The sequence below is a fragment of the Branchiostoma lanceolatum genome, chromosome 4, assembly GCF_035083965.1.
Source record: "Branchiostoma lanceolatum isolate klBraLanc5 chromosome 4, klBraLanc5.hap2, whole genome shotgun sequence".
NCBI classification, from domain to species: Eukaryota; Metazoa; Chordata; class Leptocardii; order Amphioxiformes; family Branchiostomatidae; genus Branchiostoma; species Branchiostoma lanceolatum.
The window spans coordinates 14,773,623-14,790,563 of NC_089725.1; the positions used below are offsets into that span (position 1 = coordinate 14,773,623).

The following is a 16,941-nucleotide window of genomic DNA, read 5'->3' on the forward strand; positions in this document are numbered from 1 at the left end:
AGTTAACCGACAGCTATAGACGGGTGCCAAGACTGACATACACGGTACAACATACATTTCACGCAGGACACACAAAGTGCAGTTAACCGACAGCTATAGACGGGTGCCAAGACTGACATACACGGTACAACATACATTTCACGCAGGACACACAAAGTGCAGTGAACCGACAGCTATAGACGGGTGCCAAGACTGACATACACGGTACAACATACATTTCACGCAGGACACACAAAGTGCAGTGAACCGACAGCTATAGACGGGTGCCAAGACTGACATACACGGTACAACATACATTTCACGCAGGACACACAAAGTGCAGTGAACCGACAGCTATAGACGGGTGCCAAGACTGACATACACGGTACAACATACATTTCACGCAGGACACACAAAGTGCAGTTAACCGACAGCTATAGACGGGTGCCAAGACTGACATACACGGTACAACATACATTTCACGCAGGACACACAAAGTGCAGTGAACCGACAGCTATAGACGGGTGCCAAGACTGACATACACGGTACAACATAAATTTCATGCAGGACACACAAAGTGCAGTTAACGACAGCTATAGACGGGTGCCAAGACTGACATACACGGTACAACATACATTTCATGCAGGACACACAAAGTGCAGTTAACTGACAGCTATAGACGGGTGCAAAGACTGACATACACAGTACAACATACATTTCACGCAGGACACACAAAGTGCAGTTAACTGACAGCTATAGACGGGTGCCAAGACTGACATACACAGTACAACATACATTTCACGCAGGACACACAAAGTGCAGTTAACTGACAGCTATAGACGGGTGCAAAGACTGACATACACAGTACGACATACACAGTACAACATACATTTCACGCAGGACACACAAAGTGCAGTGTACTGACAGGTATGGACGGATGGAAAGATTTACACACGCACGCTTACAGTTACACACGCACACACTACCAAACCCACATGCTAAAACAGTATCACAAATGAACACAAGGGCACACTTAATCAAATCTTAAAGTGGCATAAGTTGAACAGGAAGATTCCCCGAGGTAGTCATATTAGTAAAACTGATTCTTCAAAATAATCAAATACCATCATTTATACATCTCTCACATACTAAAATCACATATTTTGATGGTACGGATTGCAAGCATACGTGCCACATCCCATCAAGAAAAACATGTACATTTATCTAGCTTAAATCCTTCGCCATAGCCTACCCTACCATGTCCCCTTAAGTCTATCCTGTAGGCAAATCCCCCTCCGGTACAAGTTCTCATCAGATGCGCTGCCTCTCTGCTTCCTTCTCTCCCACGTTCATGGGGGCATCTGAATCCTAGCACTGCTTGTACTCTGGCTTCTGATCCTGGCACTTGTCCTGAAGTAGACAGTGTCCCTGATGTCTTGCAGTGTTGCCTCTGTGAAGATCAATACATGTATTGGTTGTGGGTAGAATAGACTATCACAATGACTTCTTTGAAGCCAAATTCAGTATTGCTAGGGAAATGCTAGCTTCTATGCCTGACTTAGCCCTACAAAGCTGGAAAGCTTTTATAAAAACAACATCTAGCTGAATTTCATTACCCTTTGTAGTTCAAAAAGGTAGGCCAGCTTAGGTCTTAGGTGCATAGATCAGAAGTGGATGATACCCATTTTGCCGCAGCAGGAGCTAACACTTCTTCATATCTATTTCCTCCTCTATTAATGAAGAAGCAAAGCAGGTTTGAATCAGTTCAATGGTTTTGACGATTTCACCATGTTGTATACCTTGAGCAAGCCCTGTGCGTCTTCTGCTGCCAGCCGGTAGTCACAGTTGTAGTGGGTAGATGATTCCAGCCTTTTTGCGGAGGGACAGGTCCTGGAACTCCTTGTCCTAGAGCGCCGGTTGGGTCGCCCCTCCTCCATCTCACACCGGTGCTTCATGATGTCGACCAGCCACAGCTCAAAGTTGTCAAGTCTGGACAGGAACAAGAAAGGGAGAATATCCCATGTCAAACATCATAGGCTAGCATACATAAGGTTTGAAGTGTGTCCTTCCATTCATAATTCAAGGCTTCCTGCAATTGTATGCTTTTACTTAGCATGCTTTTCTTATTACACTTGGCCTCCTTTGGTAGTAGTTGGACAGGCATGACTGGCAAAGTTCCTAGCAAGTCTTATATGGAAGTCTATTCAAACATTGTTGTCCTTACATTGTATAATGTACCAGTCAACAGTCTTATCTAGATTGACCACAATGATTTAACCAACCAGGAAGACCTGTACATGATCTGAGGCCTGTGACCCATTTTTCCAAGTTGACAATTAGTCATATGAAAACATTTAATTTGGGGAACTATAACATAATTTCTTGAAATTTCAGGTTCTGACTTCCATCACAATAGATTTGCATGGGGATAGGCATTGAAAATCCATTCTTGTTGAGATTTTGTGTGTGAATTGTAGGCAGTTTATAATTAGGGGTGGCTAGTATGGTTGGAAAGGCTAGCCCTAAGTTGTTGATTTTGTTTGAAAAAAAATTGACCTTTTTCCATCCTGAGGTTTTACACACCCTCACGAGATAGTGGAATGATCGTCAGTCTGCTGTTTAGTAGCAGTAGTATGTGCACAGGCCAGAACTGGCCCCTTGCTTAGTGTTATACCGCTCTTTTTACGGGGTGGCATACCCTTTCATTGGCAGTCGTACAAGACAGGGAATGCCAGTTCTCTCGTCTGGGCGAATGGTGTGACTGTGAGTAACCGTTTGTGCCACACAGGGAAGATCGAACTCGGAGATTCGAGGACGAATCTTAAAAGAAAAGGGGGAGTAGTGTAACAGTGGGGGTTCAAGCGCCTCCAACTGACCAGGCTAACTGGTCGCGACCTTTTAGCGTAGTGGTTAAGGCGTGCGTGCCTGTGATCTGGCCTCCGGTTTCGGCGTGAGCTCGAATCTCGGTTGGGATCACTTCTGTTTCTACTCGCTCCTTTGATTTGTTTCATGGTTGATACCACGGAGGTTTGCCAGGCCTCCATCCAGGTGATTTGTGGTGAATCACCAACTTCAGACAGAAGGATTTGGACCATCACACACTGGGGCACAATGTCGGAGCGCAAGTTCGGACATGTCTCTGGGCACAATCCAGCTGGATTCTATTCTGGGTCCCATTGTTTAAAAGCTGCGCACTCTAACACTTGCGCCACACGACTCTAATCTCCAAGCAGATCTACAGGTTGCGAAGACCGTATCAAACTGGCAGAAGAAGTATGTTTTGCAACCCAAGCTCCTTGATCCAGTTGGATACGGTCTTTGCAATCCATTGGGCCTGCTTGGAGGCTTAGAACACGACCCCACGTCTGCTGTTTGCAGTCTTATATAAGGCTTACTTAGTATAATTATATAAAAGGGCCATTCCAAAGGGCTCTATTTTAATAATGGGGGGGGGGGATTTGCAGACTAGCCATATAGAATCTGCTCTAATTGGTTTCATGAGAGTTGACAGATCATGTTAGCATTTGAGGATAAGTTTTATGGTCTGAACTGAAGTTTTGCAGGTTGAGATAATGAGACCATCATCTTCTCAACTTTCCCATAGGAGTCGATGATAGGACTAGCTGTTCATCTGAGTGGTTCCTAAGTTACAGCATCCTGCTACATCCAGTTATTATAATAGTGGCGTTGGATACAGAAACTGCATCGCTTCGGCAGTTGTGCTGTAAAATATACGACCTATAGTACCAAGCAGTCACATAACTGTCATGATACACATAAGAAATAAAGCTTTAAAAAAACACTTAAAAGTTATGGTAACTGAGTGTTTGTTAAGTAAATAATGGACAATAGAAAAACTATATATGTAAACACTGCTGTGGTCTGACTACTCAAGTACATGTATGTCGAATCTTCTGTGTGTGGCCTTGCACCAAGGAGGATCTGGTGCTGAGTGAAGCGGGAGAGCATGGCAGACTAAAGCCGTGACCCGAGAAGGAGAAGTTCTCAGTAAATCCTGAGAAAAGGGTATATTGAAGAGAAAAGTGTCACTTAACTTAAGTGTTCTTGGGCCCGAGTCTTGTGTCAGGAAAATGCTGAGTTGCTGCACTGGAGAATTCCCCATGGTGGTTTCCCTTCTGTTGATAGGGAAGCTTGTGCTCAGTCACTTTTCCTGGAGTGGCTCAGCTGCTTGTAGTCTAGAATGCAATTTGTAAATGCAAGATAAAGGTAAGGAAATGGACACTGGACAGATATAATTTTTAGACCAGATTGTAACACACACTGAGCGGAGACCCTGGGGACCAAGCAACTTGGCGAAACCTAACATACTGAGAACCAAGGGGCCAGCCTCTGGCCGAGTACTTAGGCGGGTCGACAAGTTTTTATATTTTACCCATAATTACAACTTACGTGGCGGATATATAAGTATACATAAAGTAAACAATGTTGTTGGAGACACTTGGACTTGATATCGGCCAGTAAAACTAAAAGTGTAAATTTCTCATTTTCCACAGTTCCTGACAGGCTGTTAAACGCTAGTGCAACAGTGATAGAGAGCTTCGACTTTTTTTCGTAGATGTTTACAATTACAACGCATGCTTGTAGTTTCACCAAATAATTTAAGGTTAAGTCAGGGAAAAATCCCACAAAAACGTACTACTCTCACGGTGAGAGTAGTACGTTTTTGTGGGATTTTTCCCTGACCAATCCGTAAACCTTGACGGAAAAAAAAATCGGGAGAAAAGATAGACAGGGCTTGAACTTTTGCAAAGATCTCCAGAAAAGAAGCGGAAGTTTGAAGTGAAGCCGATTCAGGCCATTTCTATCTTCCGTCGGCGGCAGGTGACAACCCCAAGGTGGCTTTATAGGTAGGTGACAAACGGAGGCGCGGAGGTTGCCAGTGGTTCGTGGGCCGAGAGAAAATCAGCATCGTGTGCCCCCCTCCCCACTACTAGTGCCCCACTACAATTCTGGCCGGTCGCATCGGGCTGACGTTTTTTCGGCTGTTTTCCCGGGTTCACCGCTAGTTATAGCCACACAAAAAATACTCCGGTAGTTACCAGGCTTTCCATATTTTTTTGGTAAACATTGTTAAAGTTTTACGCCGAGTTACACGCACTCTTCCCACGAAAACTAGTGTTGATAGTTTTAGACCTCAGAATCAGATATCATCTACCAATAACAGCGTTCGTTCACGCCGCGTCACGGAAAATCGACCAATGACATACAAGTCTCGCGGTTCACGAGAGGTGCGAATCCGCGAGGTTTTATCAGAAATTGATATTTGGTGCGAAGATGGGGCTTGAATCGACGAATTTTGATCAAATCAAGTGGAAGTTACCGGAGAAATCGACCATGGAAAACACGGAAGGAAAATATTGAACATCTTTAGGGCGTTCTGTCCAAAGTAGGGTGTCTCATTTCCTACTATATTTAGTACAGGGCGCAAACGGGACCGGTACGACGCGTCGACCGGTGTTGAAAATGTTTTATTTCTGCCAACTTGAATTCACGTGTATATTTGTCAAATAAATAATAAAGTTTTGTGGTGCTAAATTTCATTTATTTGCCGATTGTATACAACGAAGGCCCAATTAATTTTTCACCCAAACTTGCCCCTCAAAATGCTTGAGATAGCGTTTCAGAGGGTCTAGATTTTAAAATTTCCCGGGGGGGAATACCCCCGGACCCCCCTAGTCTTCGGCGCTCGATATGTTAGGTTTGTACAAATTTTTGGGCTTACGGGATAAAATTTTAGGCTGGCTAGAGCCCTGCTCTCACCTCTCAAATAGATTTCATCATCATCATATCGGGCAGCTTGCCCGGACTTTTTTTTCAAACAAATAGATTTAGTACCCCCTAAAATAGAAGTACCCCCCAGACAAATCTTCAGAATCTAATATACTATGTACCCCTGAAATAAAAGTACCACCCGGAAAATTTGACAGTTGAGGTAAACTGTGTCCATACAACTGTCCGAGGGACATAAGATAATAAGCAGGTAAGTTATATCTATCCAATGCTTGTTCTAATCATGATCTTCCTCACCACTTCAATAAAATATAAAGTAATGTTGAAAAATTGGGCATGGGTTCCCCGCTATGACCCCTAACCGGGGGCCACAGTACTTTCAAACTCAACAAGGGAAAATGTACATGATACACGCATTTTCTACTTGGAACTTGAAGAGAGCGATCAAAGAAAATTGTTGTACAATGTAGAATATCATTTATGACTACTGACAATCAGTGACATATAACGTTAAGTCGATAACAATAATCATCATACAGCTACTAATGTACATTTGTACCTTATCATATTTTCTAAAGACAATCACATCACCCCAAAAAACAAATATGAGCACACATGTCCGTAAACTTTTGGCCCATAGGGTCAAAAACAACGTTTTTGTGAGACGCTCAGATTTCGAGTTCCTGCGGTAGAGCCCACAATATTGAACAGAGCTCAACTGTAAGTGTAAGAGTAGCTCAACGTCTCAGACCGCACGTACAAAGAAGTTACCGATTATACATGTTGACACTAGAAACCTGCACTTCACCGCTAATATTGTGAAAATCTTACGGTCATTTTAGAATATGAAACCCCTGAAAATAAAAATGGCCTTCTGTTTCTATTGTTGCCCGGGGCGGCGGCCACTTGCCCCCAACTGTAATATTGCCACACGTTTATGGTATCATTTTAAAGATCGGTATCCGTGCTATGCAATATGCTGCTAGTTTAACCGTCGCCATTCCTAATAGTGGTAGAGAGTGGCGGCCATATTTCAAGCCGCGTTTCCCGAATCACATCGGACATATTTCTGCCGTTTTAGAGATTTTGTGGCCTCAAAAGACAAATCACACTTGGGAAGTTAAGTTATGATTGTTGTTTTTATGTGTAACATGTCCCCGTGGCGCAAGCGGTAACGCAACCCCGCTACTTCGCCATCTGGATCAAATTCCGTGGATCCTAAGGGCCCGCGTTTGAACCTCAGTGGTCGACTCGACCTCGGACATGATGTAAGGGATTGCATTCGTCATTTCGGATGGTGACGTAAAGCCTCAAGCGTCAAACCTCTGCACGTAAAAGAACCCAACACACTTATCGAGAAGAGTAGAAAATGCGAGCCGTGGCGACGCCGCATCGCACTACCACTAGCTACTAGTACTTCAAAAAGCATTATGCTTCACTTCAATTGAGGATGCCTGCTTTACCTTTTTTACGTGTAACATGTCTTCTGCGAACAAATAATTACTCCGCCGTGCTGCCGATAGTGGTCAAGAATTATTCCCCGTGCACTCTACTCTACACGTTTTTGATCAGCGTGCTTTGGTTTACGATGACTGTCAAAGTTATTTATATGAAAATTGTATTTTGAATGTCGATGTTGCACCTTATTTTCCCCTTTACTTTGTAGCGTCAGACTGACAGCGATATCGGCCGCTCTGTTATGACTTATGAGTGCCGCCATGATAATTTTCACAAGGCCGTCAAAGCGGCGGAGAAAATTAATGCTGCTAGGCCGAAAAATAGCGAATTACAAGCAAAAATGCAGAGGAAATGCGGGCAGAAAAACATTAACTTTAGATTTTAGAGGGATTCCTGGTTAGCAAAGCCTACATTTAAAAAAATAAAAAAATTAACGTACCGTCTAAAATAAGAAAGTACCGGGTCACGGGTGGATTTTGAGTGGAAAAAAAAAGTACTGGTACGTTTATTTGATTTTGAGAGGTGAGAGTAGGTAGAAATACTGTAAATGCATTTTAGTTCACGTGGATTTAATTTGGAGGCCCAAAGCAGAGCAGCAGAACTATGATGATGATCAGTGGTCCACACTTTCCCGTTGGTGTAAATCTGCTAATCTATAAATCTGCTAATCCCAAAAGTAAAGTCCAGATGCCAGGCCTGCCTTTGTTTCATAGTTTATGGCCTATGCAAATTAGGAGGGTCACCCATGTGTGAACTTGCTCTGGTGTTTACCTTCTCAGCACTAGTTCAGTAGTTGTTGCAGCATTCTTTTCTTCTCAGCTACAGAGCCCTACAAGTTGCAACAATATTTTCCTGAAAGGTCCAGACAAAAGCTACTACTGTAGAAACAAGTGGCTTAGTGGCCTGAAACAAAATTGAGCTACTGTAAATAAAATGTGACTTCATCTGACTCATTTTAGTCAGCTGTCAGCCTCACCTGGAAGAACAAATATTTAATACCTTTGTCTGCGAACTAATGGTTCCACCCAAAAAGAACTTCAGCTTACCACTGGAACTATTATAAAACCTCCTTGGTATTACACATACAATTCTTACTATACAGAGGTTGTAATCAATGTCAAACTCAATCAAGTTGAGTTTGAAGGAGGAGAAAGTTACCTGAAATTACAGTATTTAAATTATACTGTTCAGAACTCAGAAGCCAAGTTTAAGTACTAGACCAAGGAGATATTACTAAACCTCCATGGCTGCACCCAGCACAATTGGATCAGAGCAAATTAGATGCGAATGGACATTAGAACTACTATTTTTCTGCATGGATGACAAGACAGACGAGAGTATTTTAATTAGTATTACTTCCCAAATTTGGGCGCATACATCCAAACCACTAGGTCGACGAGATGAAGCACACTGGGGGATCAGCTCTATTCTCCAAGCAAATATAATCATATGACATACATGTATTTGTGGCCGATGTATTCTGCTATAAAAGGGCGATTTCCCAGCAGATGTTGGAGTTGTAGTGTTTTCTGACTGACGGTTTTCCGACAGATATCCACTAGGCCACTACAGAATACAGGCAGTCTGAAAACGATCTTCTACCCCAATATCTGCTTGGAGATAACGTTATGCATAATTTTGACACCGCTGACTATCTAGTTTTTCACTAAACACCAAAACACGTGAAAGTTTGGAACAGGGTTTATCTATTCAATACAGTTGAGTTGTAAATACCACTAAGATCATAATTTCCTGGTGTCTTTTGTAAGTCGTTAATCAAGGACATGTGGCCTTTTAAGTCTTTTAAAGTCAAGTCAAGTCAAGTTTATTGCACAACAATTGCATCAGGTACAATGTACGGCAAATAACATGGAATATTAACAACTACAGACTATCTATACTAGTGCACTAACCTAACATCATTACTCGATACATAAGATAATGGCGTGATATATTTCACGTTATGGCACGGCTTCTCTTTTGCATAGCATTATATATGAATTGGCCTAGGTAGACAGATACAGAGTCAGGACATGACAGAAGTACATTAAATATTTCTCTACTTGTTCCAGGTAGTGTTATTTCCTTCTTACATGTAATCATCAGTCTTTTCCTTTCTTCATTATAAGATGGACATATCATAAGGAAATGGTATTCATCTTCAATATTTTCTTTGCAGGTGGGACACATTCTCTTTTCGGCTGGTATATTTTTGTGACGACCCTTTTCAATTTCTAAGCAATGCGCACCAATTCTCAGCCTTGTTATGCTATTTAAATACTGGCAGGCGGACACATAACTAATATGCTAATTTCGCATGGCCGCCATCTTGTGTATTTTTCTAGAGAATAATTTATTCGTGTCTGCGACGATGTTTAGAAGTTTGAAGTCACGAATAACTCACTCAGATAAACAAAATATATTTCAGTCTTACTGCGACTGCATCAGCCTATGTAAATTCCACAGCCCACATCCACATAATTCAAACAACACCCAACAGTCACTGTGTAATAGTGGGAATCAATTTAGTCTGGTTCGAAATTCAATTTTTCCTGTTTTCAAAAACAGGCTTTTGAGTCTTTCAAAAGTTAAGAAGCGAACCTCAACGGTTCCAAACAAGAGAAGAGAAATACATCACTCACCGTCAGTTAGCAGCTTTGCCGTTACAGCACAACACGGACAGAAAATCCCGATGAAAAGACGAGCCTGGGAGCGGCGCGGCGTGCATGTCAGCTGGAGTCTCCTGGCTGTTCACACCACCTCGTAGTTCGCGCGGTCATGATGCGCTCTCGTACTCAGCCTACTCTGCGCCACGAAGGAACGGTCTCGTTCTCAGGGTGATTTGTCCAGATATAGATCAAAGACTGAAAGAGGCTTTGATTAAAATCTAGCCTGGACGGTCTAGCCTTGGCGAGGAGCGGAGCTTGGGTAGCGGACTAAATCTAAGAAGGCTGGAACCCAAGCTATTAAAATCTAGATGATGTTGATAGATAGCTCTACCAATTATCGTCCAATTTATTCAAAACGTCATTTATCATTGCAAGTTCATGCCCACTAAGGCCAAGGAGGTTAAATACATGTATATTTAACCTCCTTGCTAAGGCTAATTGCAGACAAACGGCGAGTACATGGAGATACTGGTACATGGAAATTGAAATAGTTATCTAGTCTACTGTGAAAGTTCTACGTTAACTATGGTTGACTATGGTTGGGTTGACTTCTTTATTGAATGCAGTGGAAAATGAAGTGACCCACGTTTTGTATCGTATGAGTTGGTTGGTTGATTTTAGTAGAAAGATGGATTTTTGTAAATTATTCAAATGATGAAAGCTATGAGAATTTATGGAAGCTGTTTTATTTTAATTTTAAAACCGTGCGGACAGAGCCAATGGAAAGAAATATCAACTCTTTAAAAAGAAAAATGCATGGCCTGTACGTTTTTCTCCGCCTGTTTAGCGCCGTGTTTACATGTATATATACAGGGGTCTGTGATGAAAAACAGTGCTAGGGTCATACCAAATTGGGTATACCCATTATCGTCTACTTGAGTCTTTCTCCTTCTAGCGCTCTAGCTACTTGAAGAACACAGGTTATAATAAAATGTACCCCATTTGCCAGCGTATTTGGTGCAATTATCCGGCTGGTGCAATTATGCGAAATTGCCCAGCTGGACCGGTAGTACACTGTTTCATACAGGAGGTGAATAGTTTATAACGTTAAACCTCGGTGTGCTGCATGAACTTGTTAGTGCCCATTTAGATGTTAGAAAGCTTTCGTTATACAGCCTACGGTACAGTGCGGTAACACCGAAGATTCCACCTCTTGTTAGGGCCACGTTCCGATGTATTAAACACTAGTAAATTTCAAATTCTCAGGAAAGACATCTCAGGACACAGTGAGTGAAATCAGAGAGGCCCCTGTCATGGACAGATTAGACTGTGTACATCATCGTAGTGAATAACTGTACAATGGACTGTACTACGTATCCAGTGGGTGTCACTGATCTAAGTCGTCGTTAGACGACTTAGATCAGTGACAGACCATTCTCCTTATAGCATAGCCGAACCCGTGTATACATCCTTTGGGTGAATGTAGGAAGTTTCTAATACGCGGATTCAGCTCTGCCATAAAAGAATGTGACAGATGATAACGTCAGCACAGTACCGTCAAAAGCGACTGCTATGTCCGTCCACGCGTCTGTAGCCCTTGCCGAGTCGCTGTGCGGTTTCCGACTCATCGGATCTGAGAACTGCGACTACATGTACGTTAAGACGCCGGTCTTTTATTATTGCAGCAGTATGTGACTATATAGCGCTGTCGCGAACCTCAAACCGCCGACAACACCCCATGTCATTAGTCTATATAACGCAAACTCCAGCTGTCCGGGGGTTTCTCTCCCCTCCCCTCCCCGCGAGGTGGTTACAGGGCCGCGAGCGGTCACAAGAGGCTTGATTGAATTCAGGCTACCCATGTCATCCTTAACGCGAAATCAAATCCCCGCGAACTTCAATACATTCACAGTAATAAGACAGTGTACAGGTTTATTTAATACAGCATGCTGTCTGCCAAAACGCAATACCGCCTTTGGCAGGCGTGCGTCTTTTTATGGTGACGACACGCCCCGTGACCCGCTCAGGACCTCCCATACGATCGCTATCAACGTGATTGTCAATGGAGACCACCTTCATTTGTTAGTGAAAACAATTTTAGACATATTGGCAGTATTGTGCCTCTACAACGGCACTTATCGGCTCATTTGTACCGCGTTTGCCGATTTTTAGCGCACCTTTTTAGTTAACTTGTCGAGGATTTTTTAAACATTTTGGTGCAGTTATCCTACATTGGTGACAATGCGCCGTGCAGATATGCGGAGTCACTAACAATGCAGTGAATGGGAACCGGTTTGGGATTTGAGGATTCGGTGCAGTTAAATGGAATGTGCTTTTATCCGAGGTGCAATTAAGTGGCTTCTACTGTACATGAATTGTTCAAAGTAGTCTACAGACAAATGGTAGTAAAGTCACAATGTTTGTCCCACCGCTTGCTTGACACGATTAAAGTAAATAATGTTGTGCAGACAATTTCAACAGCGCAGAGCAGCACGCGAAGTTCAAGTGATAAACGCACGGCAATTATGTTTTGACGTGCGAAAATGTTGTGTAGATGAGGGGGTCGTTGTGTTGTATCAAACCTTCCTCAAAACTGATAAGAGTTTCAAACCTAAAATCGCTATATATGCATAGTTTGAATATCCAAGAGGGGTTAACGTCAGCTACTTTTAGTAGATGCTACCTATTGGTTGAGTTAGAAATAACTGATGAAATACGCGGTGTCGACTTACATATGAAATACACCATGCATGACCCTTCTAGGTAACTTGTTGTCGACTTCATAATCATAATTTATGAGGAAATGCTACAATAGCCTTCTTTGCAAAGATAAGACTTGCATACATGTATTCCACATATTGTCAGACTGTTACATTCCTTGCTCTACTAGACGAGAGCGCCACCCGCATGTAAACTTTCTGCGAAACCTACTCAGTACCCGTACTGCGAACGCTTAAGTGCAATTATAGTTTTTAATCGCTTCAAACTTAAGATTATATCATAAGCTACACTTAGACTATTTTAATGTGTTTGTATTTCATGATTTTAACGCATCATTAATGTGGAACAGAGCTGTTGTGATGTCTGTACATCAATTCAGCCATGTATGGCTGCAAGCTGTTGGACAAGGATTACTTCAATAAAATAAAACCATTGTATGTTACGAGTAAGTCGTTGTATTGGAGATCTCTTCACGCTCATTTTCTGGGTGGTGGATATATGGCCAACGGAATTATGTTTAAAGTAGACGTTTAATATATAGATGCAAAGGTAAGGTAAGGGTAGTCCCATAGGCATTTTGAGGCCGTAGGGTCAGTGGGTTGTTATCCACTGTGTCTAGGCAAGGACATTATATAGGACAGAGTTTATAATAGTGCACGGTATTGGAATGCGGGACACAGTAGCTTTTACCAGGCTCCACGGGTCGCTGAAAAAATCGTAGAAATTGACCAAATAGACGGATAACATACCAGAGAAGTAAGTCCGCTATAGAAGTTACAGTTTGCGAGCTCGTGGATGGCATATTGGACCATCTCTCCGTAGCCGACTAACTTATCATACTATTCACCCTACTATTTTTCCAGCCATCCGCGGGGCCTGGTAGAGGCTAGAGCACAGTCCGTTTACTTCCACCGCCTTTTCCCACCGCCTTTTCCCACCGCCTTTTCCCCAACCGAAGTCAGGTACTAGTGAGTGAGCACTGATGCTTATCGTACAGACATTGGATCGCTTGTCAAAATCATTATGGTAGTAACTTTCCATTGCGTACTCAGTTTTAACATGTGTGTAACATGTTTGTTTACCGTTATCTTCATACAGTTGGTGGAGAAATGTTTGAATATACACATCTGACAGTCTTTTCCTTAACAATATACAAATAGAATTAAATTGTTGTCTACCCTAGAGTTATCATAATTCCACGGGCAAGAGTAACTGTTATCATCGCATATTTCTTTTACATGATCGAGCCAATTTTTCTTACAATTGTTAACAGGTACATTTTGTTGGTAGAGTAGTTATTTGCAAAGGTTGTGAAGAGTATTTTTACTGTCTATGAAGCTCATTTCATTAACACTTTCAGATTTTGAACAGGTAGCACTGCACTTCCACAATTGCAACTTACTCACAGCGGCTGAATTCTACAATGATATTCACTTACTCACAGCGGCTGAATTCTACAATGATATTCACTTACTCACAGCGGCAGAATTCTAGAAATGATAACTCTACAACTACAGTGCAAGTCGGGAAAGAAACGTCACACCGATGTGCAGGAATAGAATTAGCCAAAAGAATGAGTTCAAGCATTAGAACAACTCTCACCCCGCCATTTTTACTGCATTCTATCGAATCGACTGACTGCCCATCAAGCAACTTAATAACACACAGTCACACGCTATGCAAATTGTACGTATAGCCTCTACCAGGCCCGGGGATGGCTGAGAAAATAGTACATATTGGCCAAATAAAGTGAATAGTATGCCAAGGGAGTCAGCTACGGAGAGAGGGTCCAATATGCCATCCTAGGATAGGCAAACTGTACCCTAATAGGACTATAGCACACTAACTCCTCTTGCATGTTTTTCTTTCTATTTGGCCAATTTCTACTCTTTCCAGCCACCTCTGGAGCCTTGCCTGAGAGGCTACGTCCAGCCGTGTTTTTCTTCGCATCGAATTGCCTTGTAGGGCATAGGAAAAATGTTGTGTTTCCGGCCGGTAACACGACCGATCCTACCAAAACCTACCGACCTTGCTTTTTCTTTGGTTGACAGCTGGCAAGGGGCATAGAATTATTTCTTCTTACATCTGAGTGATGACATACGAAAGACTTCCTTTATTTCACACTTTTCAGAATATAGAGCTTTGAAGTCTTTGAACCGTTGAGGTAGGAATGTGTAGTAAAAATTCTACTTCTTTGTTAAGTTTTTGATATACTTCTGTTTTATATCTGTGTAATTACAAAATATAAATATGAACATTTTAATGTTGAAAATACCAGCGGCTGTTGCTTTTTACATTGCTAGACTATATTTGTTGAATCACTTCGGCCGATATGGAAAAAAAGAAAGATAAGAGAATTCCTAACTACTGACACTATTTTTTTAAGGACAATAGCCAGAAACACAACATTTTTGGCGTAAGGATATCAGTCTCCTGTGGCTGGAGAAGCTAGTTAGTCTTTTGTAACCATCTGAGGGGACGCCCACATTCAAAGTTGAACATTTGTTTAACTTTATCACAATTCATAAATGGACATAGGGTTTTCAGAAAAAGCTAATATTAAACCACACTGGGTGAATTACTGTTGAGGGCAAATGTCTGCAGATGTTCAAACTGTACGAGGCGAAGAGTTCACTCTCCTTATGCACTGCGAACAAGCACAGACCTGTTGCCAGCGTTGATGCACGGACCTCATTAGATATCTCCAAATGACAATCAGAGCAGGGAAGTTATACATACTCTCTTTAGTAAGAGTTAGGTATGTTATGGTTCATGTGTGATGAGCCGTTCGGTGTGATCAAGGGCAGATTTGGAACCTGGTTCAGATGGATATAGCTAGACATCTTCTGTAACTCCAAGTAGATGTAATCTCGGGCTCATGCTGGTTTTGATACTCTAGTACTGCACTTGAAATTGTAATGCTAAAAAATAGTATCAAAATAGGCGAAAAACATCAACTAGAACTAGCTAGAAGATTGTATCTTCTTCAAGTTGATGCACTTTTCTTACAAGTAGTTATAGACAGACATTTATGGCTACAACGCATCAAAAGGATACAAGACTGAAGCAGACAACTGCTACTTTTGCACACTGAATTTTAATCTGGGTGTATCCGCTTAACGTATCATTGAGAGGTGCACATTCAAACCTGGGGGTTTCCAGTCGATAAATTGAAGTAGCAAAACTTAACCACTTACAGTTTTGGATAGAGCTTGCTGATACATATGAAAGAAACTTGTGGAATCGAGTAGGCCATACAATCTAGGCGCTTTTATTAAGAGCATTACCAAACAGGCTTTTCAATGCTTTATGCTAATAACACAAATATGTACCATTGTTTTATATCATTAACATTTTTATTTACATCTAAAGGAAACGATTCAATGCTGAAAAATATGTTTTGAACATTACACAACATGACAACTCACTCTTAACGCGTACGGCAGCATTAGCATGCTTGAAAGAATTGGCAATCCATTTATCGTAATGAAGGTGGTGGCACTATAATGAAATCATAACCGTATGTGTAATCTGTAATGTGATGAAATATCATATTGCAATCAGTATATTTTCTACTTTATGTTAATCTACCCGTGGTCGGTAAATGAAGATGTCGGGCACTGTCGCCAAACGACTTGTGAATTAAATGTTCCTGGAGATTTTTAAATGTCCTTATCGACTTAAGTTCATTTTCTCATATAGGACCGGTTGGATGATTTGATCGCCTTAAAAAACTGAACCATCACTGCTCAACACTTAGGTTGAGGGGTCAAAAACAAGGGTGATGCCCGGCGCGGCATTCTATTAGCCTCTACCAGGCCCCGCGGATGGCTGGCAAAATAGTAGAAATTGGCCAAATAGAGTTGATAGTATGCTAAGGGAGTCGGCTATGGAGAGAGGGTCCAATATGCCATCCTAACGGAGCCTGCAAGTGAAACCCTGGCAAATATTCTCCCTATAGCCGGCGTAGTTAGTCTGGTAGAGACTAGCATTCTAGGAGGAAGAATAAAACCCGAAGGAGTGCTGCAGGAAACACACGACACATGCACACGATAAGCAACGCATATTTCAAACCCGAGGAAATGTTCCAACAAATCTGGAGACATTTTAAGATGGAATGGGATTACGACTTAATCAGCAAATTGCCACTTGATCCACCTGTACAGCTTCATTCGACAAAGTGAGATTTACAACAATACCCAGTGTGTACTACATGCTCGTTTTAGGAGTAATTTTCCAGTTTCATTGATATCAACTCTAACATATACGACATAATTCCACCAGGGTACATAATTCCGCCACCCTGAAAAGATATGTCCAAACAAACCTCCAACCCAACGTCCACCAGTGTAATGCATTCCTGTATATCTAAACTGTGCATGGCTGCGGCTTGTTGTGCAAATCGTTTGCGGCGTTTATTATT

General features: G+C 41.9%; 1 protein-coding gene and 1 long non-coding RNA gene across 3 annotated transcripts in view; both read right to left on the reverse strand.

Moving 5' to 3' along the window:
- Positions 1-16,941, reverse strand: part of LOC136434200 (uncharacterized) — a 33,812-nt gene that overhangs the window by 13,368 nt on the left and 3,503 nt on the right. The gene's annotated exons all lie outside the window — the stretch shown is intronic.
- On the reverse strand, positions 788-10,227 carry LOC136432803 (uncharacterized). Of its 2 annotated transcripts, none has more exons than XR_010755572.1 (3): positions 9,831-10,227; positions 1,779-4,175; positions 788-1,429 (listed from the first exon to the last, which is right to left on the reverse strand). It is a non-coding gene; the product is annotated as an uncharacterized lncRNA (long non-coding RNA). The 2 variants fall into 2 exon arrangements; XR_010755573.1 differs by lacking the exon at positions 9,831-10,227 and adding an exon at positions 5,040-5,643.